Source organism: Glossina fuscipes, unplaced genomic scaffold (genome assembly GCF_014805625.2).
Source record: "Glossina fuscipes isolate IAEA_lab_2018 unplaced genomic scaffold, Yale_Gfus_2 1, whole genome shotgun sequence".
Lineage (NCBI taxonomy): Eukaryota > Metazoa > Arthropoda > Insecta > Diptera > Glossinidae > Glossina > Glossina fuscipes.
The window spans coordinates 42,986,150-43,012,026 of NW_023998415.1; the positions used below are offsets into that span (position 1 = coordinate 42,986,150).

The 25,877-nt window shown below is 33.1% G+C and overlaps 1 protein-coding gene across 1 annotated transcript in view; it reads right to left on the minus strand.

The window, feature by feature from the left end:
• The window catches only part of LOC119631930 (PR domain zinc finger protein 1), a 106,570-nt gene that overhangs the window by 60,532 nt on the left and 20,161 nt on the right, over positions 1 to 25,877 (minus strand). Inside the window, exon 2 of the mRNA XM_038024520.1 lies at positions 21,923 to 21,975. The gene's annotated coding sequence lies outside the window, so the exon portion shown is untranslated. The remainder of the gene's footprint in view (positions 1 to 21,922; positions 21,976 to 25,877) is intronic.

Here is a 25,877-nt window from a genome sequence, read left to right on the forward strand (position 1 = left end):
ATATGTTTTTTTTTTTTTTTAAACGATGGCACGCATTGCAGTCACCGAGTGTTGCCTCTTCCTTGAGTCTCCTCAGAGTCTTGGCTCTTTATTTCTATTACAATGCAGGTAAACTTTCTTAACTTGTATTAAATAGAAAAACTTGGATAGTTTTGTGTCTTTTCTGTCTTTCTTTTTTTATTTATTTATTTATTTATTTATTTATTTATTTATTTTTTTCTCCAGGCTTGCAATCAACCCTCTTCTCTTCCCGTGTTTTATAAGTAAGTGACTTATGTAAAACTATTTCGCATTGCAAAACTTTTGCTCAACAAATAACATTTAAAACATGTTAAATCCACCTTTTTGCAGATGTTGTGCATTGAAGAAGAAATTCTCTAGAGTAAAATAATAGAGGCCAGCAAGCAATATCACACAATCTTACGGTAGTCATATCAAATTTATTGTAACGTTCGTGTTACAAATACATGCATACCGGATAGATGCAATGCTTATGCTATTGGCGAACCGATCCAACGGATTTGCTTAATTTGTTTTCGTTTTCTTTCGATAAAATTCCTCGAAGCGAGTAATATTGATAAACGATTTAAACGATTTCAAATACGTTTAAAATTTCACTTATATTTAACGCTATTATCCTAAATAATCCTAATGCTAATTATAGGCTTAAAATATTTTCGACTATCAATAAAATTTGGTAAAGTGTTCAGGTAACGCCTCTAGCTTAATGTAAAAACAATATTTATTTCCTTTTCGTTGCTTAAACGTACGTATTTATATGAATGTCTGTTTGTATCATTTGTGGTTTTCCTGTGTAGTTATGGTTTAGGTGTGAATTGCACAGGTTTCCTGCTTCATTCGTTCACACATCTACTATACTATACTATACGTATCTGTTTACTTTTTTCTACTTTTTTCTACTTTTTTTTTTTTGTTGTTGTTGTTTCTGCTATGCATTTTTTTTTTTTAATCTTTTTCATTTGGCACCCGCACGTGTTTTTTCACTGAACTGAATGTGTTGCATTTTCAGCTCTATTAGATTTCAGTTATTTGTTTGTTTGTTTTTTTTGTTTTTTTTTTTTTTCTCTCTCTCTCTCTCGCTTCCTTTTTTTCAAGTTTTGTAATCATTTTCAAGTTGAGTGATTTGTTCTGAAGTGTAAAGTGCAAAAGTGTTAGCTAGTGTTAGTTAGTTGGAAAAGATGTTTGAGAAATAAAGCGGGCATAAATAATAATAAAAATTACATTAGCGCCCTTAAGCGAATTTTGTGACATCTTTAGCTAGCTTGTGTTAAAAATGAAAAAAACAACAAAAAAAAAAACCTCAACACACAACAATTATAATCATTAAGAACGAAACAAAAAATTAAATTAATACGATATGAGACAAATTTCATACGTCATGTAAGCAGCGACAATACAGTAGTAAAGTAATATATCAGAAAAGTTATCTAGGAATAGGAGGACTATGAGCTATTATGAGAACACGACAATGGTTTGACAGTCTCTTGTTCATTGCATCACGTTAACAATAGATCTTAGATCTTAGGTAGTTGTCGATGAATTCTGTTATCCCAATTTGTACTTTATGTAATCAAGACTACATTCATGAGTACATTCAGTAACAAACGAATATTCAATCAACAATTTGTCTTAACTCTGACATTTTATAGGAAAATCTTATGCGAAAACCTTCTTACATATAATACATGCAAGGCTACAAGTCGCCTAACGTTTTAAAATCAACTTTCATTTGGTTGTAGACTTCGCATCGTTTCACATGAAATGGCTCAAGACGTTCATATATCTTACAAGGAATAGTTAGTTCACAGGATTTTCATTTAAAAAAAGTTTTAAGGATGAAATTTTTTTTGCGGGAATATTATTGCCGCAAATTGCCAAAAATTTGGCAAAATAATTTCTTGATCGATTTGGAAACCAGGATAAAAAAAAAAATGGGTGTGATTTGATTGCCTGTACGCCCACCAAAATCTTTCAAAAAACACACGACAATTTTTCCGTATCTTTGTCTATAACTCTTGATTTCGGGACAATAGTTTCTCCCCAGATTTTTGGCAGGACCTTGCGCAAATTCGTTCCACGCTCGCTCTGTTTTGATCGGTTCGTTAATACGCTACATAACTGAGTTGGCATGTAATGCCTCTTTTAACGTATACTGAACAACTTTTTATATCAACACTTTTAATACACTTTTATTTAATCGAAATAACACGACTTATCAAAAAATTTATATTTATTTGTATTTCCCTCTTAGTTAGCTACAACTGTGGAGTATATGTTTCACAAATACCAGTTATACTAGATAGCATGTGCTACAAAACTGTTTACTACATTTACTCAATACAACTATAAAACATTCTATTTCTCTTACACGCACAAACACACACACACACGCACACACACAAACGCATACAGCAAGAAGCCGGTAAGCTATTGGCAGACGGAAAGCTGCGCATAGGTTGGGTGATCTGTAGGATCAGAGCGCATACTCTTGCTGAGATGCTTCCCATGACCAGAATTTGGGCAGATGGCAAAGCAATGTGCGGGGCCTATCTGACCGATCAAGGGCTTATCTGAGGTGTGGGGAAGAAGGCCACATTGAGAAAAGCTGCACAAAGGAGCCTTCTTGCGTTTTCTACTAGGAGACGCCGAATGTGGACGCAAAGCACGTGTCAAGCAGGCCCTGACCATTAGATATCAACCACCGGGACGCAGCTCATGACCTACTTCGGTGAAGCGTCGTTGAGAAAGAGACGGAGCTGCTACTACTGAGCGAACCATATCGAAGGGCAGGGCAGGGTACCTGGGTAACCGATGCGTCCAAAAGAGCACCAGTTTGGGCGCCCGCACCTATAGCACTTTTGGACGTGGACTGCCAGCACAGGGGATTCGTTGGGGCGACAATTAAATATTTATACTGTTACACTTGCTACGCTCCTCCAAGCTGGACACAAGGCGAATTCCAGCGCATGCTAGACGAGCTCGTGGAATACACCCGAGAGAAACCGTCAATAATAATTGCGGTGGATTTCAATGCTTGGGCCTTTGAGTGGGGCAGTAAGGCCTGCAATGCGAGAGGACGCACCTTGGTAGAGGCATTCGCCTTGATGAAAGTATCTCCTCTGAATAATGGGCGGAGGGATGCGTTTCGCAAAACACAAAAAAGGTCGAAAGTAGATCTCAATTTTGCTAGCGACGGCCTAGTGGCGAGATGCAAGTGGTCGTTGAGTGAAGAGTATACAAACAACGAGTGAAAGCCAATAGTGTATTCCACTGAGGTCTCACCATTGGAAGCGTGCTAACGACAACCAGCCTCCGCGAAGTAATACCTAACGGTGGTCCCGCGGGGGAAAGTGGCAGAAGAACCGTGAGGTGTGGGGGGGACGGCCCCCCTCCCAGATAAATTTTAGTACGTGGAAATCGTGCATACTGCTATTGAAGAACCAGCAGTATCTTTTGAAGATTTTCTCTCTCCTGCTCACAAAGCAAGAAAAAAAATAAACACACAGGCACGCACACACGCACGCACACACTATGGAATTTAATAATTTTTCGATTTGAAAACATTTTTTTCTAGATCTTCCAGAGAAACATTTTCAATTTGTATTCTTCAGTTTCTTATCTTCGCTTTTGTCAATCGTGGATCAGCATCCCAAAATATATTAATTTCAAGTTTTTGGATAATAAAATCACAACAACAACTGACCTTTCATTTTGATTCAGTAGAATACTGAAAGATGAACTTTGGTCATGTACAAAGGAATTTGCATTCGATTCGCTTTCATTCAAGTTAGTTTGTTTTTTTTTTTTTTGTGCCTCCTATAATTCCATATATTTATGATAATCGAAACGTAGTTAGTCTTGCTATTACAGTTATCCTGAACTTGAAGAGAAATGATTCATTTACTCGTTTTTTTTTTTTTTTTTTCATTTATTTTTCTTGTTGTTGTTGTTGTTTTTTTTTGTTTTTTTCATTATTAATCGCAATTAAAAGTGTGAGTCACCCTGTATAAAGCTTTCATTTATTGCTATCAACGGAATTCTTTTAAAATTAGTTTCCTACATGCAACAATTTTAATTGTCGACACTAAGCAAGAAGTGATTGAAGTAAGGTAAGGTCATACATACTACACTGAAAATTGCTTGCACTCTTCGACTTTCTTAACCAATAAATGCTAGAAATAAGATATAGAATCTGTTATGAGTTATTATCTGTCACAGACTATGGGTAGTAGTTAACTAAGCAAATGAAAATGCTATGCAAACTGAAAGTAAGCGACAATATTTATCGAAGCGAAAGCTGAACGACTGTACCTGAATATATATAGAGTGACCGAGTAGGGAAACGGATCTCGACTAACAACTCAATGGTCGTCGATTTAAATCTCAAGTGCGGTAGTTTAATAACATCGTTAGACGCCTTCGATGCTTGTTATTTAAAACTTTAGTCCTAGAATTCATTTCTCCGTACGAATAGTTAATAATAACGCTTAACTTATTTCGCTATCGAAATGTATGAGAGGCTTCTTAAAAGTTTTTAGATACTTTTCATGAAAATTTATTTTTCGCTTTTCATAGAGAGACTTTTACTGTCTATTAAATACCATTAGTAGATTTTCGATTGGATTATGTTCATTTATGATATATGTCAGGCCTTAGATTTCTATCACAATTTTTACGATTAAGAACTAACGTCATAAGATGATGTGACGGAGGACAGCCAGGACGTCACACTGATCAAAAATATGCATAAGATATTTTCGTGTCAATGATAAATAACAAATTAATGTGTGTGGTATACGACTGCACTCTCGCTCATTTACCACGATCAAGCAAGATCTTTCAGAACTTGGCCCCAATGAAAATCTTTGTCTATATATATATGCAAAATATATAATTTTTATCCTAAAATGAATTATTTTCAAAATCTTCTTTTATTGAATTCTTTTGTTGCCTCATGAGGCAGTTATAGTTTCTATTAAAGGAAATAATTTTCAACTAATACTCTGGCTGGTTGATTGCTGATCATTTCACAAAACTCGGCTTGTTATACGGGGCGAACGAGTTGCACAACCGAAATGATATACTTCTTTTAGCGTTTAGTATCATCTGAATGTGTCTATGTGTTTGTGTTCGTGTGTACGCGTTCGTTTGTTTGTCAATCCGCCTGTGTGTGCACTAAAGTGCGCATAACAATCCTGAATACAAAAAAAAAAAAAAAAACAGCAAGACCTTATAATCGTCTCTTTTATTGCTGTACACATACTTGATGTCATTCAAAGATCGGCTAAGTGGTCACAAAGTCTCCGTCGCTTCGCGCTAAAGGTATCTTTTATGTTTTACTTGGTTGGTATTTGTATTATCGATAGGTATAAAGTTGTGTATATCTTGCTTTTTCCTTTTTTCTCTTTCTTGTTTTTGACGAGTAAGAGGATATTTCAGAAAAAGACAAAACAAAAAAAAAAAAAAAGAAAACGTATACAGTTTTTTCTCCCCTTTTTTTTTTTTTGGAAGAATATTACATTTGACGTTTGACTTTTTAAGCAAATCAAAAATGAAATAAAAACCTCAAAGAAAAAAAAAAAAAGAAAAGACAAGCACAAAAGCAAAAAAAAAAAAAAAAAAAAAAATAATAAAAATAATAAAAAATTGATAAATAAAAAAAAAAATGTACGGATTATATGAAACAACATAAACATGTTGGCGGCGTCGGCGGTTTTCATAAAGATGCTGCCTATGCTGCTGTGTCTTGAGACTGTTCACTCATTTATCTCTATATGCGTGCAGGCTGACGTTGATACTTAATGTTATGTGTATTTATGTGTCTCTGTTCATATATTTGGGCCGGTTTGACAGGTGTTTTGCATTCGTTGATTTTCTGTGCTCGTACAACTGACTTCAAAGCTACGGTTATAGGTGAGAAAAAAAAATTGTTTTTTTTTCCCCTCCCCCCCTTTGTATTCTTTCTAAAATTGTTAAGAGAATAATCTAAATATATGAAATTTTAAGGTAAATTAAAGCGATTATAGGGACATTTTTAGGACATTCAAGGCAAACTTAATTGATCTTCAATTCAAAAAAAAAAAAAAAACATGAAATATTTAACAAATAGTTTCAAATTTTCGATATTTGAAGTATATATATATATGTTTATGGATATAGTTGTCGCATTACCTTAGCGTCGGTGGAGAAAAATTATTGATTGATTCTTCTAATGTTATTCATAATCGGTATCATTCATTAACCGAGTGACGTTGGTATTGTCGACCACTAGTAACTGTAATAGATCAAGACAATTGCTATTGTGATATTATTTTGGAATTGAATGATGAAAGAAATGAAAGCTTCTATTTCAGCTTGCAAGTCCCCAATGTTTCCGTTTATCAAAATTTGAGTATAGAGTCCGTTAACAAGTGATGTCATTTTACTATAGATCATAATGTTCAAGAATGCATCGATTCACGCGTTTAATGACATCGCCAGCCCTTAACAACATCACATTGCCACATATTATGGTGGGGAAGGTTATGCGAATATTGCTTTCGAGTTTTTGGGGAACTAACGAACAGGATGGGCTTCATCACTTGGAAAGATTTTCATGTATCGTCAATTAATCAATATCGGCAAAGATTCTATTCGGAAAAATGTTCTAGTTTTTATTTGGCAAATTTTCATTGTGCGACTTGAAATATGACGCGAAATTACAAATAAAGTTTCTTGTTGAAGGATCCTTTTATGTTGTCAGTTATCTTTCAAAAAGTCTAACTAACTCTCAAATTCAATTCATATAAGTTTCTCTAGGCGGTTTAGTGTATTTTCTTGTTGGAATGATTTTCAATAGAATGCATCGCAAATAGGATCAATTTTATCAAATAGGGAAATTTTTAACGCAACACTGCCTCTTATCCTATAGGACAAGTGACGAACATTTCTTGCCTTTTAAAGCATCAAAGAACTATTCATGTGTTCTATATGAGAATTGAAAATAATGTCCGCTGGACCGGAGTACCGCAGTCGAAACCCACGAATTATTTAGCGAGGAGATATGATTCGCGACTGCCAAGTCGATAGTTTTTGGATTCGAATCTCAGTGCGATAGACGATGCTTCCTACTACCTATTTATATATTTATTTGGACTTATGTGCGCCTGTTCGTATTTTAAGCCCACAAAAATATTGTTCTTCCCCATTGATGTCTTTCTCTATGATGTCATAGGCGAAATCTTGAATTTTAATAGTTTTGCTTAGTTTGGCTGAATATATATTATAATCAGAAATGGATAATTAATATAGGAAATCTATTTTCGCTTACGTGTGGTCAAGATAACAATACGTTTGTTGTATGGGCTTGAGCTTATGTGCCTTATCTGGAGATTGTCGAACGCGTTCAGTGACGGACTCAGAGGGGTTTTCAGCACCCTTAACACTCTTAACTATCGGCATAGGATAAACTTTGCATTGCTTATGTGTAGATAGCAGTTATGCTTAACAAGAAAAGAAATTTTCCGTAGGACTACTTGGCTTTCTCAGCGTTCTGAATACCGTGCAAATGTACTATGGCGACTCATAGTTCTTTGATCGCACTGTCCGGCACTGTCCAAACAATCTATAGGAAATAGTTTTCCTCGCTATATCAAATATTTCCACTGTTAACCTCACTCCCTCGATCTTTTTTCCTCTCGACTTTTTTCATATATAGCGAAACGCGTCCACTGAACGATTGGTCAGATAACCAAAAAAAAACATGTAATGTTAGGCATAGCTGAACATGTCCTCTCTAAGTAAGCTGAACAACTAAAATGGAAATTCTCTCTTATTCATAACTTATACGCATTCTGAGTAACAGGATAATGTAGACAATGTCTTTTTTAAGCATACGATAAACCTAATTATTCCCGAAAAACCATATACAAGCGCTTTCTCCTAGGACTCATAGGAACTCAAGTGCATGCTCGACGTACACCCTGCAATGTGGTGAGATCGAGTTTTAAAGGACACACGCATTAAATATATTATGAATCTGTTATCTTGCTAACTTAATCATGTTCGCATTATCATACGTTCTACTGTCCGCCACTTAATCTATTAAATCTTAGTGATTTTCCATCTTCGTTGATTTATCTCTATACCCCGGTATCGTGTGTTATTTAAAATAGACCAAATACCATATAAAAAGAAATATTGGAAAAATATTGAAGAAAAAAAAAAAAAAAAAAAAAAATTTTAAAACACAAATTGAAACGTGGGAACCCTTAACTGACCAATAATTCTACATATATATATATATATATATATATATATATACATATACACATATTAACCTTCAAAGTATCAATTTACTCACTTTGGTAAGTCAAATATATCCACAACTCCGCAACATGACCGGATTTTGGTTTCTGTGTGATTCAATTTTTCCTTCTTGTCGTGTTTCTTCCTTATGCGAAGGCGTTTTGTGTTAAATAACAAAACCAACAATTACACAAACAAAATGTACCTACATACATATATATGTATAAACGTATACACAAAGCCAATAAAATTACTTTAAAAAAAAACAAAAAAAATGACCTCAAGAATTCCTTTAAACCACTGAACAAAAAAAAAAAAAAAAAAAATACGTAAAAACTAAAAACAATATCAAAAATAAAAATAAGAAAATAAAAAAAAATAATAATAATAAAAATAAAAGAAATACTGAAAATACAACACCACCGCCAATAACAACAATAACGACAACAAACGGCAACAACAATAATAATAGTAAAACTTCTCTCTTTTCAAACAAGCCGCAGTGGCACTATCAGCAGCAGCAGCAGCAGCCGAAACAGCCAGCAAGCAAGCAAGCAAGCAGGCAACCCATTCAATGTGCTGACATTTATAAAATACACGTTTAACAAACATGCATACAAATACAATTACATGAATACAAACATATAAACGGAGGGAATATAAAAGAGGATGGTCTACTATGTCACAAAACTTTTGTTTTTAAATGGTTATTTAAGTTGTTGCTGTTGATAGGGTTGTTATTTTTGTTGTCGCTTTTTGCTGGTGCTGCTGCTGCTGTTACTGTTGTTGGTGACATTGTTTATTTGTATATATCTTTCTCACTCCCAAAATCATTCTGATTCGGTCTTACCTTTCAGTCTCTCAACATGCTTTTAGTTTCATATTCCCTCTTGTCAACGGAAATACGTTAAACATTCAACAGGCTTCTCAATATACGGGAATTTGTGGTATAGTTAGTCAGTCAGTCAGTCAGTCAGTCAGTCAGTCAGTCAGTCTTTCTTTGCGTTTCCAATTGCTGTTGTTATTATTATTGTTATTGTTCTTGTTGTTCTTGTTGTTCTTGTTGTTATTGTTGTTGCTGTGTTTTATAAATTTGATTTTATAAAATCAAAAAGTTGTCACAACGAAATAGATTAAATGATTTTGAAGTGGCTTTCGCTTATATTACTTAAGAGAGTTTTAAAGAAGAAATCAATTTTAAAAAAATTATTCATTAAATATCGAATTTATTGATAAAGCAATAAATAAATAATCAAACTGAACGCTACCTAATTGCATTAATGTAATTTGAAATTAAGTTAAGGGCCATTAGATGTACACTTAAAGAAAACGAAGTAAAAATTCGAACAATCGAATATCAATGCAATAAGTTATTCGGATAAGTTACTTACAATTTGACTAAAATCAATTAAATAAACTTTAAAGATCATTTCTGACCTTGCTAAAGAAGCTCATCGTACTCATTGTTATTAATTTGGATCAACTTTCCCTTTCCCAAAAGTGACAAATATTTTATGCCAAAAGTGAAATTCGTGATGAAAGCAAAACTAAACTGAACTCTTGTTATAAAAATGGAAGCCCTGCCCGAGCAAGCAATAAACGAGTGTTAATCAAAAGAAGTAAGATCTGAGTGACCGGGAGTGCGGGAGAATAGAACACATGCCCGTGATCTGCTCGCTAGCTTTTCATGTGAGGCCGAACGTATTGCGGTTTAGTTGTATTAATTATCACTAATAGGGGTCTCCTATAACGGATCCGCTACAGTCAGCTAAGACCCTAAAGTAGAATCGCAACGAAGGCTTACCCTTATCAGCTATACTAAGTGTTGGTTTAGTCTGCTTCTACATTATTGGAGTTTCGGTACAAAGCATAATTTATTGAAATAAGCAGAAAAAATAATCTTTCTTACGTTTGGTGTTTTTTTTTTCCGACACTTCAAACGGATCGCGTACAAAGGTTAGAAATATCGCTTGAATGCAAATGATGATAGGAAATCTATTTATGCTATTCATAAATAATGCGGACGAGATTACTATCTGCACCCGATGTGTTTAGATGTAAAAGATATCTTATATTTAACTTTTCCACGTTTAAAAAAACGTAACGCACGATTAAGTGCCCGAAGCCATAAAGTGAAGTCGTCGTTGAAAGCGCTCGACAATGATCTCTGAAACAAATTTTATCGGGTTTGCAGAGATCTTTAGATTTTATCATTTTTCTTTCCGTTGCTTCTTGTTGCCCATCATCACAAGAAATAATCACATCCCCGAACTCAATAGCTCAATAGTTTTTAACAGCTAGTTTTATTGTTATTGTTATTATTGGCTTTTTTTTTTTTCTTACCACATTAGATGCTTTACATTGAGCATGAAATTAATTACATACGACGAAGCCGTAATATCCGATTAATCAATGCAGCTGAGGTAAGCTGCATTAAGGTCTTTGCTTAGGATTATATGGGAAGCGGTTTACACTAACTAGCGTTGAAAAGCCTGAATGGCAGAATAGTTTAAAAGATTTCCATTTATTTTTCTACTCTCCCACTGTTGATCTCTTGAAAGGCGGGTTATCGCTGAATTTGAAATCTAGAAGAAGATCGATCATTTCTTACATTTATATATATATATGTATATATATGCATATACATACAGTAAATCGGTTAACTGAGAAACTACAAACATATAAAACAAACAAAATCCGGCCGGTTGGTTTTTTTTCTTCTTTTTTTGATGTACCCCTTAAATAGAATGTTTCACGGATCTTTAGTTTCTTTTTTTACCGCCCATCCGCGAAGGATGAGGGGCATATACATATATATATATATATATGCCCCTCATTCAAAATGTTTGCAACGCCCACGACCAATTTTCAGAGGTCCCAGAAAGTACCTATATTTACGATCAGCATCAAGTTCTGAATGTATTTAAGCATATCCGTCTGGCTGTCCGCCTGTGTAATAACTGTTATAAACATTGTCCTGACTGCGCAAAAGAAGCTATCGTCTTCAAGTTTGGCAGAAACATTGGAAATTCTTGCCCGCAGGTCGTACGACACGCCCACAGCACCATGTAAACTGAGAATACCTCTGTTTTGGTAGCTCATTATTGGTTTTTTACACATTATCCATAAACAATAGCAGATAAATATACAAAAGATTGAACTCATATTCTATGGGAAAGGCTGTAGCTTTCGTGTATAAAAATGGGAAAAAATTGATCACGCCTACCCAATATTATAGTGTATCAAAATTTGATTTTTTTTTCTTTTTTTTTAATAGCTTTATAACCCGCAAAAACAAGCTTCAAAAACCCCATAAGGTATACAAATTTTTGGCCAGTTTCAAGTCTTCAATGCACCTATTCGTCTGTCCATCTGCTTGCTTGTGCAGCTTTAGTAATAGTATTTGCAGTAAACACTTTTCTGTTAGCCAAAATGAAGATATCGCCTACAATGTAGATATATTGCACTAAACTTTTCAAAGGACACGCCCACAACTCCCACAACGCCCACAACGCCGACATGCCTCTACGACAAAAACTCTTTTTTTTTTTTTGAAAATGGAAGATATCAACCGCGCCCACTCCATGTTATAGAGCATAAGAATTTTATTCTTTTACTTCTTTTGTGTTCTTTTTTTTGGGGTAAATAGATTCGGTCCCGATCGAAGTTAACTTTCTTACTTGTTTGCTTTTGTAATCAAAATCTAAAGTACGCTCTACTTGGATGATTCCAAAACAGAGAATACATGTCCTTTTCCATGTCTATTTTTGGTTTTTTTTTTTTTTTTTTTTTTTTTTTTTTTTTTTTGCATTATGTTAACGCTTACGTAGAATGAATAGGATGCAAGCCGAAATATATATTCAAATTGATTTAATTTTTGATTTAATAAATTTCCATTTGAAATAAATAACTTTGCAATTTTTTTTTTTCATGTGTACATATTTTTTTTTTATATTAATGTCTTTCTTTTCTAGCTTATTATTTATGTTTTTTTTCTTTTTTCACAAATATATTTATTTAGAATATGTTGACAGGTATGTTACGTTAAAAACATTTAGACGAATCCATGTTTGAAAATCCTATAGAATAACAGCAATAAAAATAAAACGAAAGAAACGGTTAATTTTTAAATCTAAGAAACAATCGCTTTGTCGCTTGTTGTTATATTTTCCTTCGTTCTCTTCTGCCGTGCGATTGTTTATTGAGCAAAGTCAAAACAAATACTTGAATATTGAAAAATCAACAAACGAAATGCTGTTTGTAACCACAAGAGTTAAATTATATATATATACAAACATATACACACATACACATTCATACGTTTAGACGGGTATATATATCTTTTTTTGTGCTTAAGGTGATGATCAGCATCTCTTAACGATTATCAATAATGTTTGCAGTAAATGAAGGTAGTCCTAGTTGTTGTTGTTATTATTATTATTATTATTATTATTATTATTATTATGCTTTGTGTTGTATGGTTATTTGACATCAATGTATGTATGTGTATCCAAGAATGCAAGCAAATGCATATTGAGAACCAAACATTGAAAAGTTGAAACAAAAAGATCATTAAAATGAAGTTTTCAGTTACAAGTGCATTTAGACGCAGCCACAGACACAGACACACACACACACACACACACACACAAATACAAACACCTGTGTACAAATCTACATTTGTCAGTGAAAGAAAATGCTTTTCTGTAAACCTATTACTCAAGAGTGTTTGGTCACTCACAAGTTAAAGCTAAATAAAATGCAAAAAAACAAAAAAAAAAAACAAAAAAATGCAAAGCAAAGAGAAAGAACCGTTTTAAAAGCAATCTCCGTGCGTGGTGCTTTTCTTTCTTTTTTTGGTCATTTGCACCATGACTACAGCGAAATTTCGGAGTAAACCAACAAACAAATCACGCCTGGCAATTAGCGTTTAAATGTTGACATTTTTTCTTACCGTTTTTCTTCCTCTTCTTTTTCTTCTTTTTTTTACCCTTTCTCAGACTTGCATAAATGCTTTAACTTTATGCTTGAGCTTAATTATTAACTCTTAGAGTAATAATAATTTACATGATTTTCGATATAAAAAAGCAAATCTACCTCTCTCTCTCTCTCTCTCATTGTCACTCGTTCGGCATATTTGTAATCACCAGATTGTATTTGATTCAAATTTAAATAGAAAATGACAAAAAGAAAATCAAACTTACAATAATAATAATTAAAATAAAAACAACAATTTAAAAAAGTAAATAAATTTAATAAATTTTTACTATGAACATTAAGAAAATACGTTAGTTTAGGTTAGTCATTTAAGACAATTTAAAATAACTTGAAAAACTGTATCGAAGAGACGTATTTTGAGCAAACAAACGAGTCCGTTTTTTCAAAGCTGGCGCACTTTGGCGCACGTTATCCATCGTTATCGTTCCACCGAATACTAAACGATGTGATAACTACATTACCTATAAGTCTATCTGTGGTTGAAATCTCGAGAATCTCTTAGGAATTTACATAACAATCTTGTTTCACGTACTAAGTATACGCGTCGCGGGATTTAGTAGGTCAACAACCGATTTTGCATCGCCTTCCGCGAGTGAAATATAATCGCCAATAGAGTCGATTCAGTAAACGATATAAAATGGATTTGATGAAACGTTTCATGTGCGTATGTCCCGAACGCGATGAAACTATTATTTCGCATCTGTTGTGTATCGCATCACGATCGCCCTGGCGCAGTATATGTCAAGTTATGGGATTTTTGGAGAACATAAATAGGTCTAAATTTATGTGGATTCATAAACCCTTGAATTAATTCTAACCTCTATATAAGAGCAGATTTGTTACTTTCGACCTTTTCCACTGATGGGTCCTATCTTTTCGAATACCTAGACGCGAAAAGCTATATATTGATAAAGATAGACAGACCGATGCGGATATTAATGGGATAGATATTGAACGGATCTATTAGAATAATTTATTTTAAAATTTTATATACAATGTTCTATTAAAGGCCGCAGACAAAGGTAAATTACACTATGATCAAAAAATAAGGTGAATTTACTTATACTACAAAATGAACAATGTGTTTGGGTTAGGGAAAAAAATTCACAATGCATACGAGAATCGAAGAACACCGTCAGCATGACCATTGATATGGGCGCGCTTTTTCACGCTTACTTCACCTTTTCCACGATATTCGTTCGATTGGTCGGCTGTTTTCGGATTTTATCAAACACATTCGAATCTCATTTATCGTAACGAAGCATTTCATGACATTCTCTAGAAGTAATTGGAAATCATTGGTGAAAAGCGAAAAACTCACTTATGCATGTTTTTAAAGAACACCCGTAACTAATTCTGCAAAAAATCAATGTATTAATAGGAAACTGTACGTAAACGAGAGAGAAAGAAACTACCGCGAGCCCACAAAACGAATAATAATTTCATAGCACTTGGCATTAAACGAAGAATTCATCTAACTTTTTGATTCCTAGTCTTATACTCCGATCTCATCATCATTGATTGCGAAATCAATTTCAACCAATTTCTGTCTGTTAGGCTTCATCATCTTAACTCTATTTGCGAATATTTGTCAAATCGGAACTTGGATATTATTGTCACTAATATAAATTAGAAAATCTTCATTGAAAAATTTAATAATTAAACTAATTTTTTTATTTCTAGGCAGAACACAAGCGATGACGCTTATATATTAGTTTGGGGAAAAAGAAATCCATTATTTTTTTTACTGCGAAATGTACAGTATGTAAATGTGCAGTAGCGGAAATTGTTTGATCGATACTTTACGAGAAATCTATCAGTGCAGCCATCTACCGAAAAAATAATGGATTCTTTTTCCCCAACCTAATATATATATATATAGAATATAACATTACTATTATTATTGTATTATTTGACAAGCACTACGCGGTGGTGAAGACTTAAGACTTTGTGTAAGGGAAGAATACAACTTTCTTAGTTACTTTCTTTACTTTTTTTTTTTTTTTGGTTTTATTTATTTATTTATTTATTTTTATGTTTTATTTTTTTTTTTTTTTTTGTTTCTCTTTTAATTTATGAAAAAGAAGCCGTCTTTCGTCTGTTTTTATTCATTGAACTTTGCTTGATATTTCAATTTAAAGAAAAACAGACCGCTTGATTTACATAAAGCACACATTGTCTTGATTATGTTGATGTATTTTTTATTCCCCATTTTCTTTCCTCTTCTCTCTCTCTTAGTTTTGAGTATTAATTGCTAAGCAAATTTTACAAATATTTTAAAAATTTATTGACTCGAATTGTCGTTATTGTTTTTCTCATATTTTATTAATAAATCGAGTTTTTTTTTTCCCATTTTTTTTTTTTTTTTTTTTTTTTTTTTTCTTTTTTTTAATTCAACATTTGATATGCAAATTGTTAATAATTTGAAAACAGAAACTTGAAAAATTTCTCAAGTCTTAAATATATCGAATAAAACGTGATATATATATATATATATATATATAGTTAGTTAATCGAAAACAAAATCAAAATTGAACAATAAAAAGAAAAAAAAAAAAATCGATAGCAATCTTTTGTTACATTATTTAAGGTTTTTCATTGAGCATAATGCTCTCCGACCTTTGTTGCCCTAAGCAAAATGATTCTATTACGTTTTTTTTACATATTTTTACTCTATACAAGTACGGCAAAGCCATAACATGTTTAAGTAAGAAGCAAGTCCCATTTGTTCATGTAGAGATTTTTCAATATAAAGCGTTATATGGGATGTGGTCAAAAGAGTGGTCTGATTCGCATCACTTGCGATAGTGTTCGTGTGTGGGTCAAAACACACTAGTATACCAAAATATCTCAAGACACAAGAAAACAAGGCAGACAGAGGGACAGAGAAGATTAGATGAAAGATGTGTTTATCTCATCTCAATCCTTTCAAATGTTTCATACATCCCCACAAGCTTAATATATTCTGTCGAAGGAACAGCTGTGTATCCATAGCGGCGAGAAGCAAAGAACTACTGGTGAAGGAAATTAGAGCAAAGTCTGCAGACTAAACGACTCGAAAGGAAGGTGGACGGACCCACACCCTGATTCCAAACATAGAACAACGAGTGAGGAGGAAACACGAAAAAATTAATTTATTCCTGGCCAACGTTTCACTAGTTAGGGGAATTTTTGAAATAATTTGTACCGTTTCAATTTACGAGCGGATAGCGCATGCGATCTGTGCCAAGGCATAAACGACCATGCGCAGCACACCGTTTTCGTCTGTCCGGCTTGGGTATACACGAGAAATAGGCTTTTCAGATCTCTCACCAGGTAATCTGCTACCGCTCACATTAGTGGATACTGAAAAATGGAAGAAATGCGCCTGCTGTTGACAAGGCATACTACGGTATAAAGTCATACGAAGACGACTTTCGATCCCCAAATCTTAGTGCGAAGGTGGGGTAGATAGAGCGATATAGTGAAGATCAAGAATCCGTAAGAATCCATATCTAGGTTACGCGATAGCGGTTCCGGGATGGCTATGACCGAAATGTAGGGCCAATAGTTATCCGTGCGCTGTCATTACGTCCATAAAAAAGACACTATACCCTATGTACGATATAAGTGTATATATATGATTTATGTATGTGTGTGTATGCTTGTACATGTATACATTGAAATCATGATGAAAATCTAGAAACTTTTTACACTGCACATGGAACCAGATGTCATTGATTTGCTGAATTTTGGATAAAGAAGACGTTGTTTAGACAAAGAAATTTCGACTCAAAATTTTTTCTTATTACGGACAGTTTTGTTAACAAAATTGCAAAATCATGCATATACATGTATGTATATATATATATTTTTTTCCCCTTTTTTATTTTGACCTGAAGGTGCGACCCAAGCCGAATATGATTTGTGTTTTTATTTTATCTCAAAATTTTGTTGTTGTTTTTGTAGCATAATTTGTTATCTCGTAAATTCGATGCACTCATTATATTAATATTACCTCGTCCCTCCTTAACGCTATCAAGTATACATTTTTACATTAAAAGCTTTTTCGCATAATATTCAATTGTTCGCCCCACAAAATGGCCACGATAGAGGTAAATTAAAGCTAATACATTAAACTAAATTTTGAAAAAGTCTTCAAGGTCAACTTGTAAACGCGTCTGAAAGATTAAATAATAAACTTTTGAAAGTTAAAATATTAAAAAAGAAAATGAAGCACTCTTAAGACCGCTAACTGAGACCTACATCAAACAATCAGTCCTAGTTCGCGTGTCATTGTCATTTCAAAGAGTCTGATTACGAAATTCGTTTGGGAAAGGAAAAGCCTGCGAACTAAATACTCTTAGCATTACTTAACTAAAAACGACCGCAATACCGAGTAGGAATTTTTTGTAGAAATTTTAGTGACACGACAGGTAAATTCTGCTCTTTAACATAACAAAAGAATGTAAGCAAAGAAAATCATTTACTATTTTGACAACAACAAACCCATTCAAAATTTAATATTAGAAAGCGAAGGAGTGAGAGAAAGAGATTTTTCATAAAAAGAGACGACAACATTTTCCATATATGTCCTAAAAAAATTTAACAACACAACGCACGCACATACTTTTGTATTGATAAGACTTCCTCGTTGCAAGATGAGACAGATTCGTTGATCACAAACTTTTTAACAGACTCTATCCCATACAAGTGTTCGAGTTGCAGTCAATTTATGCTATTGACGACATGATTTGGCAGTAAGTTTAAATTTTTTCTGCGCTTTTTCGAAGCATTATTCGTTTTTACCCTAGAAGTTTGGTTTCTTTATCACTGGCCTTATAAAGGAATTCAATCGAAATCATGATTTATGAGGTTTTTATATCCACCACTGTATGACGGGAGTATACTTCTTTTGTTTCTTTCCACAATGTATGTAACACCCAAAAGCAGGCTTCAGTGACTTCAGAAGTCTATGTATTCTTGATCAGATAGAAAATTTTGAGTTGGAAAAGGAAAGTCAAAATTATATCCCTAAAGTTGGGATAGATTAAGCATGAGATCAAAAGATTGATTATAGCATTTAGACGAATAAGATCGAATAAAATGCAAAAATTAGAGTACAATTCGCATATGCGAACCAGAACTCTCTTGCTGGGAGACTGACGACCCATCGCATAGAGTGAAAAGCTTAGATTTTCATTGGCGACAAGAGGGCGTCCAAAACACTCGATAAACTTCGGCTTATCAGCTTATGTGTGTGTGTGTGTGTGTGAGTGTGTGGATATACCCAAATCAAATGCGCACTTGGCCTGAAAGTGCCTGCACACGCCCCTCGACACAATACCCCAGACGGCTGTTCTTTAACCGCACTGCCCGCCAGAGGTCTCTCTCTCTCTCTCTCTCTTTCTTTCTTTCTTTCTTTCTTTCTCTTTCTCTTTCTCTTTCTCTCTCTCTCTCTCTCTTTCGCTCTCTAATCTTGCTTTCTTCTCTGCCTGCAATTCACCAATAACTAACATAATAATGGAAAACATCTTCACAAATAAGTCAAGTTAAGGAATACATCGGCCGACGGAAACAAACATGTAAAAGAATAATTTCAAAGCAAATTACAGAAACGTCATTTAGATGAATATATGAGTGCAGGTGAGAGTTGATAGAAGAGAAAGTTGTACAAAGAGACATTGTGTAAGCGAATGATGGACGAGATAAATGCAATTGGAGCACACGTATCCAAGTTGTTTAGCTAATCGTTTCTAAAGACTTGGAAATTATTATTTACATCTAGTTTAGGGCAATTTTCGTTCAGCGAAATCATGCTTCAGCATGCATTGTCCTCATCATAATTTAAATCATTGAAATATTTACACTTTCCTGGCGGATACTTCCGTCTGCAAATTTTCATACATGTTGTTCATTAGTTTTGTAATAAAGCGAAATATCTTGCAATTAGAAATTTCCGTTATAGAGGTAAATAAGATTTTGATCTCGAAAACTCGTTTTATATCTGGCTGATGCCTCGAAGATAAACTTATCGATAAATATGGATTTTTTCTTTTTTTTAATTTAGTATCGGAAGCATTAATAATGTTGGTTGATTAAAAATAAAAATCGGTTAAATGAAAAATCCCTTTAATTAAAATTAATTCAAGTGCGAATGAAGTTAAACAATTGTTGTTGAAAATTATTAACAAAAAATGATGAATGATGAAAGAAAATTATTTATTTACAGATATGATTGATGATTGTCCGTCTGCTTATCAGCAATTTAATGCAGTTGAGTGAAACTCTTATTCGTTTGTTCTCCTTTTTTATTTTTTATTTTAAACCGACAAACAGCTGACCAGTTATTAGTTATTTTGCTAAAAGCATCCGAAATATTTTTTTTTTGATATTCTTCACGGGATCTCAACAAAAGAAGCTTGCGTGCAACGATTATTATTAAATCGACTGACCGACTCACCGACTGACCGCTTGTATCCTTTTACATCGTCACAAAGAGTGAACTAAAACTTGCAACGCACAGAAGCATGCATCGAAGGAAACATTGTAAGCATGAATAGATAAAAAGCTTTGATGATCTCTGCCCGTCTATCTATCAAGCGGAATACTTTGTCTATACACTTTACAAATGCAAACGGTTGTCTTATCACTTTGATCTTTCGATTAGAATGTACGAACCAATAAAGTTGGGTTAAGGGCTCATCTGCTATTATTAAAATATTAATAATTTCTGTTTTTGTTTTTGCTTGATTATGAATGACATACATCATGTACGACAATGCCAAGTATGTAAATCTGAAACCGGAATTATGACGTAGACGGCCCAAAACGCGTCATTGGCGTTATCTTCTTGTTGACATCCGTTAACGGTGTCGCAACTCACACCAATAGAGCAAATGGCTTGTAATACATCCACATCTATTATAAGAAAAGAGGGAAAGAGGTATGTCCTGTTAAAGTTCGGCTAATACCAAACGCTACTAATATCAATTAATCGATTTGAACGGCTTGCCGTTCGAAAAGCGGCCCGAGTATAAAAAAGCCCAATACAAGGACAATTTTTTTACATGCCACTCATCTATCCGTCCATATTGCAAAACCGATGTATGTCATGTTGCAAGGATTCAAATGGCCAGTCCATGCAACTTGTATATAGAATCGATATGTCGAGGTAACAGGTCCGTTCTTTGTCTCCCAATGAAATACCGTATCCAAGTTAACCCAATGCGATAAAAGTAATATGGAGCTCGTTTTTTTAGGCGTATCCAACGCGTGTATGTATGTGTGTGTGTGTGTATGTGTGTGTGTGTGATTAAATTTCTACGAGAAAACTTTAAAGAAAGACGATAGAAGAAACACTACTATCGACTACTCAACGAAATATTTTAGAGTGAGCGAGAGAGGGACGAAGGGAGAGAGAGAGAGAGAGAGAGAGTTCCTTTGAAAAGATGCAGTCGCCTCCTTGAAGTGGAATAAGTTTTCGACTGCTAAGCCATTTATATTTATATGATTTGGGGAAAGCACATTGAAAAATGTTTGTGGTACGATGGTTTCTGATGTCGTATACCGATCAAAGCTAATCGAATTGCGTCATACTAACATGCGTTTGAAAGATAACACTTCACCGATAAATGAAAAAAGTTGACCGAATTATGAAACTTTTCGAAAAATGCTAAACAATCGTATATGATAATGAAAGTTACTTTTGTATTTAATTAAATTAATTAAAGAATCTCTCAATACTTTTACTCAAAAGATAGGTTACTTACGTATATATATATATATATATATATATATATTATATAATTATGGGTAGCAAACAATTGTGTTTGAGAGAAAAGTAGCTTAAGTTCTAATGAAAGTTCAGAGCATAAAGTAAGCAAAGACTCCGGGGCATATAATATTTGTTGTAGAATTAATGTCTTATAAGGTATTTTTGTATTTTGTAGCGCCCTATTAACACACATAAATTTGTTATTGAAAAATTTCGGCTAATCGTTTAGCGTTGATGATGTTTTACTATTTTATTCTCAGATCATGCATCGTTTAGACGGCTTCGTGTCCATGAATCTGACACGTCTCGGGCGAACTCATCATCAATTTCGCATACGATTTCTCTGGAAGACTTAGTTCCCGCTTATCATTGTTATTTTTACGCGCTATGTAATTTTTTTTTTTGTTTTCTTTTTTTGAATTATCTGAGCTATGTGTTACGTCCTTTCCGTCTTCTGAGGCGAATTAAAGATAACTTTATTTTTTTAACAAGGCAACAAAGTCCCCTATCTAACTATCTAGTAAATAACTTGAAACACTACCCGCCAATAAGTGACGAGTATCTCATTTCTATAGGATTTCTTGTACTATTTTTCTGATCAATTCAAGAACGCACCTTGTATATGCATAAATTGACAGATCGATAAATTTTCTGGTGGAATATGTTCTTTTATAGAAGCATTAAACAATGTCCTCAGCTAAGAATAAAAATTTTGTAATAAAATCAAAAAAAATTATATGCGCTATTTTTAAGTCCACAACAAGTCCACATTTCGGATGTTATACTTGAAAATATTTCTCAAAGATTTCGCCAAAAGTTACTGTTAATCTGAGAGCCTTAGGGATAGAAAGAAACGCTTACCATATATACAAGTTGAAGTCACGACCCGAGACCGATAGGTATGAATACGTTAGCTAGAAGGTAGGAAAGAGAATCTTAGTAAAAGAAAAAAAAAAAAAAAAAAAAAAAAAAAAAATTAATAAATAAATAGAGTTTGCAAGAATATTTGAAGGCACCATCTAAACAATCTTATCAATCGCTTGCTTAGCCACCTGAGCGAATGCAATTTTTGAATTTATTTTACATCAAAAATTAATTAAACGCATTCGGGGCATTAAGATAAATTCATAATGATAAAGAGAATTTTTTGGCGAAATCGTTTGAAAAGAGTGACAAGGGGTGATCAACCTTTCGTTATTTGCGTTTGATTGTGTATGCGTGTGTGTGTGTGTGTGTGCGTTTCAATAAATATATTAACAGTTTTACAGGCATTTAGTTTCTGACTGACCACCCACTCTGCCTATTGATTAGATTTTGAAACGAAGGAATCTAAAAATTGATAAGTAAATGCTTTGCCGTTTTTAATTCTTTATCAATTGATAATTGTTGATATTTATTAAAAAAAAAAAACAAAAAACAATTTGTAAGATTAATATATATATAACGTTTATTGACGTCATTCTATTTTAATGTAATTAAATATAAATAAAAAATAATTTGTTTTTCTTGTCGTTTTTGTTGTTGTTACTGTGAGTTTATTAACCATTTCTCAAGTAGCTTTTTGTTTATTTATTGAATTGAGGTTGAGAGGAAATTATATAAAAATAAAACAAAAAAAAAAAATGTGATAAGAATTTTTGCCTACCAATACATACTAAACACTTGTCAGTCAGTACTAGCCTAAATGAATGGTTATGACTGACTTTGTCTGACTGACTGACTGACTGACTGACTGACTGACTGACGAAATTTATATTTATGTGTTTGTGTGTGTTCGCGTCTACGTTTGATTGAGAGAGGGTGTTTAAAAACCACAAAAATGTAATTAACTTCTGGACTTCTGGACAGTTTTATATGTCTCATAATTTCTTATTTATTATCAAAGTAAAGATAAAGTTCAAAACCTGTTCCTTACTTATACGTAAAAATCTGTTAAATATAAAAATCTGTAAAATCTAACACTTCTGACAAATAAGTTAACTCTATACTGGCATTCATTTTAAGCCTTTTTTTTTTTCTCTCTCTCTCTGTTTTTCTTTATTTATTTATCTGTACTTTTTTTTTTTTTTTTTTTTCTTATTATTTTTCTTAGTATTTATTCACCAAACATATACGCATGCATGCATGCATGCATGCATGCACGCACGCACGCACGCACGCTTGCTTACTTGCTTGCTTACTTGCTTGCTCGCTGCTTACTGGATTGTTTAGACTTTTGACTACTTTTTAAGTCAGTCAGTCACTGTTAGGAAAAATTCTCTAATATAACACGATTTACATTTATGGCTCAAACACTTAATATTTTATAACAATTTTTGGTTTGTTTACATACAATTGACAGCCAAAGTAGTTGTAAGCGAAAAACTAAAAATACAAAAATACGAAAGAAAAAAAAAAAAAAAAGAAAAAAATCTACAAAATTATAGCCTCCTTGTGCATTCATGCACACCCATGAACATATGTATTTATGTCTGTAATAGATGTGAGATAAAGTTCAACTGTTTTCTTTCGCCTGCATCTCGATGCATGCACAATCTTAAGACATAACTATCCTTCGATATCCTAATCAATACGCAATACAAGGATTGTAGGGTTAAATATATTATTAAACTTTTTTAACTATTAAGTTAATTATATAATCCCTTGACGTCGCGTACGCCAAGTAATGGCAAACTTTCGACAAATATTTTTAGAAAATAAATCAAAATCGTGAACCCCATCAAATCTTCACATTTATTGTTAAACGGTTCAGTTTTTCAAAAAAAAAAACCCGGTCAAGAAACAAGAAACGACAAAACTTCCCCTTATATCTAACATGTTCATCTGTGTACTGTCTATAGGAGTTTGTACAGAAACGTTGACGGTCTAGCTGGAACTTTTCGTGTGTATGCTTTGATTAGCATTTGATTTTGGGTAAATATTTTTAAACTGAACCCGCGCGTTGCTTAGAGCTGCCGCTGTGCTGTTGAAAAAACCTTGTTAGTGACCATATGTTTCTTTTTTTGTTTTTTTTTTTTTTGTTTTTGGTGGTAAAGCATTTTATGTTCGCTGTTGATTTTTATTATTTATTTATATATATTTTTTTTTAAGTAAATCTATCTAATAAACGATTTTACGCATTATTTTTGTCAAACATTCATTATGAAAATTGCCAATAACGATCAATGTTAAGTGATTTATTTTATTAAAGTTTTTGAATAATGATCGAAAATTTTTACCTGAAAACATTTAAATTTATTTCGGTAGATCTTACATATATATGGGAAATAATTATGATTAATGTTGAGTAAAGCAGATAATGAGCTAAACATATGTTATACGTTTCAGTTACATAGGCTTTCTGATAATGAATGATAAAGTCTTTCACATTTCTACGTCTTATATATTCTTTATCTTCTTCTTCCTATTATTATTATTATTATTATTATTATTATTATTATGATTATTATTTATATTTTTCTTGTTCTTCTCCGCTTGTAACTGAAGGCATTTAAAACTCAAACACTCATCGGCGTCATCGCTTAATTATTATGTATGGCTATTATTATTATAATTTTTATTTTTGATTTTTTTATTTTTTTATTATTTTTTTTTTAATATTACTGTTTAAGCGATAACGCACTATCTTCGGTCTTAAAATTACGAAAAACCCGCATACGTATAAATAAATAAAAACAAATATATAAACATATATGTTTATATAGATTTGTGTATTTATTAGTAAACTTGTACATATGTATATGTGCATGTGCATGTGTGTGTGTTTATTAGCATGATTTGTGGTGTTTTGAAATTAAAATTTTTGTGGTCATTTAAAAAGGAATTTGTTGATTTTATTATAATAACTTACATAAATACACATACATATATATATAATAAAATTCCGTACAGAAGCTAAATTTCATTAAAAATATCTGTTTATTAAAACAATGGCTCGAATTTCAGCTTAACTTACGTGTACTTAATTTTCTATTTCTTTTTCATCATCAGTTTTCGGTTATCTCAAATACTTTTGGGATTTTGAAGCAACTGAATTGCGTGAATTTGAATGATACGCAAAAGCGACATTTCATTGTTAAAAATCACCATAGGCTAGTTCGCTTTTAACAAGCGCTATATATCCTAACTCGGACTTAAAAAATATATATTAGTTTTTTAACATAGCAGGTATGCTCTTCTGTCATAACTCAGGCTGCAGGCATTATAAATCCAAAATCTTACCAAGCTTTGCCGACGATATGCCATAAATTGATTGCATGAATGAATGGCGCTTAACCAGCGAGTAAAGCGTATCCTTTGTCGGACGGCAAGTTGTACACCGTATTGCTCTAACGAACTATAGCTTAACGGACCCATTGACAACTTTTTTGATACTAAACACTTGCATAACCTTGACACAGGTAAAACAGTGAAATTATACTTGATTGCTACGGCTTTCAAACGAATAGATAATTCGGAAAGGACACTGGCATCTTTTTCAAACTTTCATATCATATTTCGTAGATCGTAAGGATCAGCTCTAAAATGTAGCGTCCCAATCATATGATATGTTCGTAAGTTTTCAAGTCCTCGTCTTTTGTATCAACTTCAATTTATAAGAAATAGAAAACAATACCCGATACCCGGTTCGACATCAAAGTCAAATATTCCTGAGAATCTCCAATGTAATCAAATATTGTGCATGGCATCTTTGTAACATAATTCCTCTTATTAGAAATAATTTTCCAAAATTAGTATTGCTCGCAACGTTTGTCAGTAAGTACAAGACTCTATTTTTCTCTCTTCTTTCACAAGTCATATTATATTGAGCGTCGCC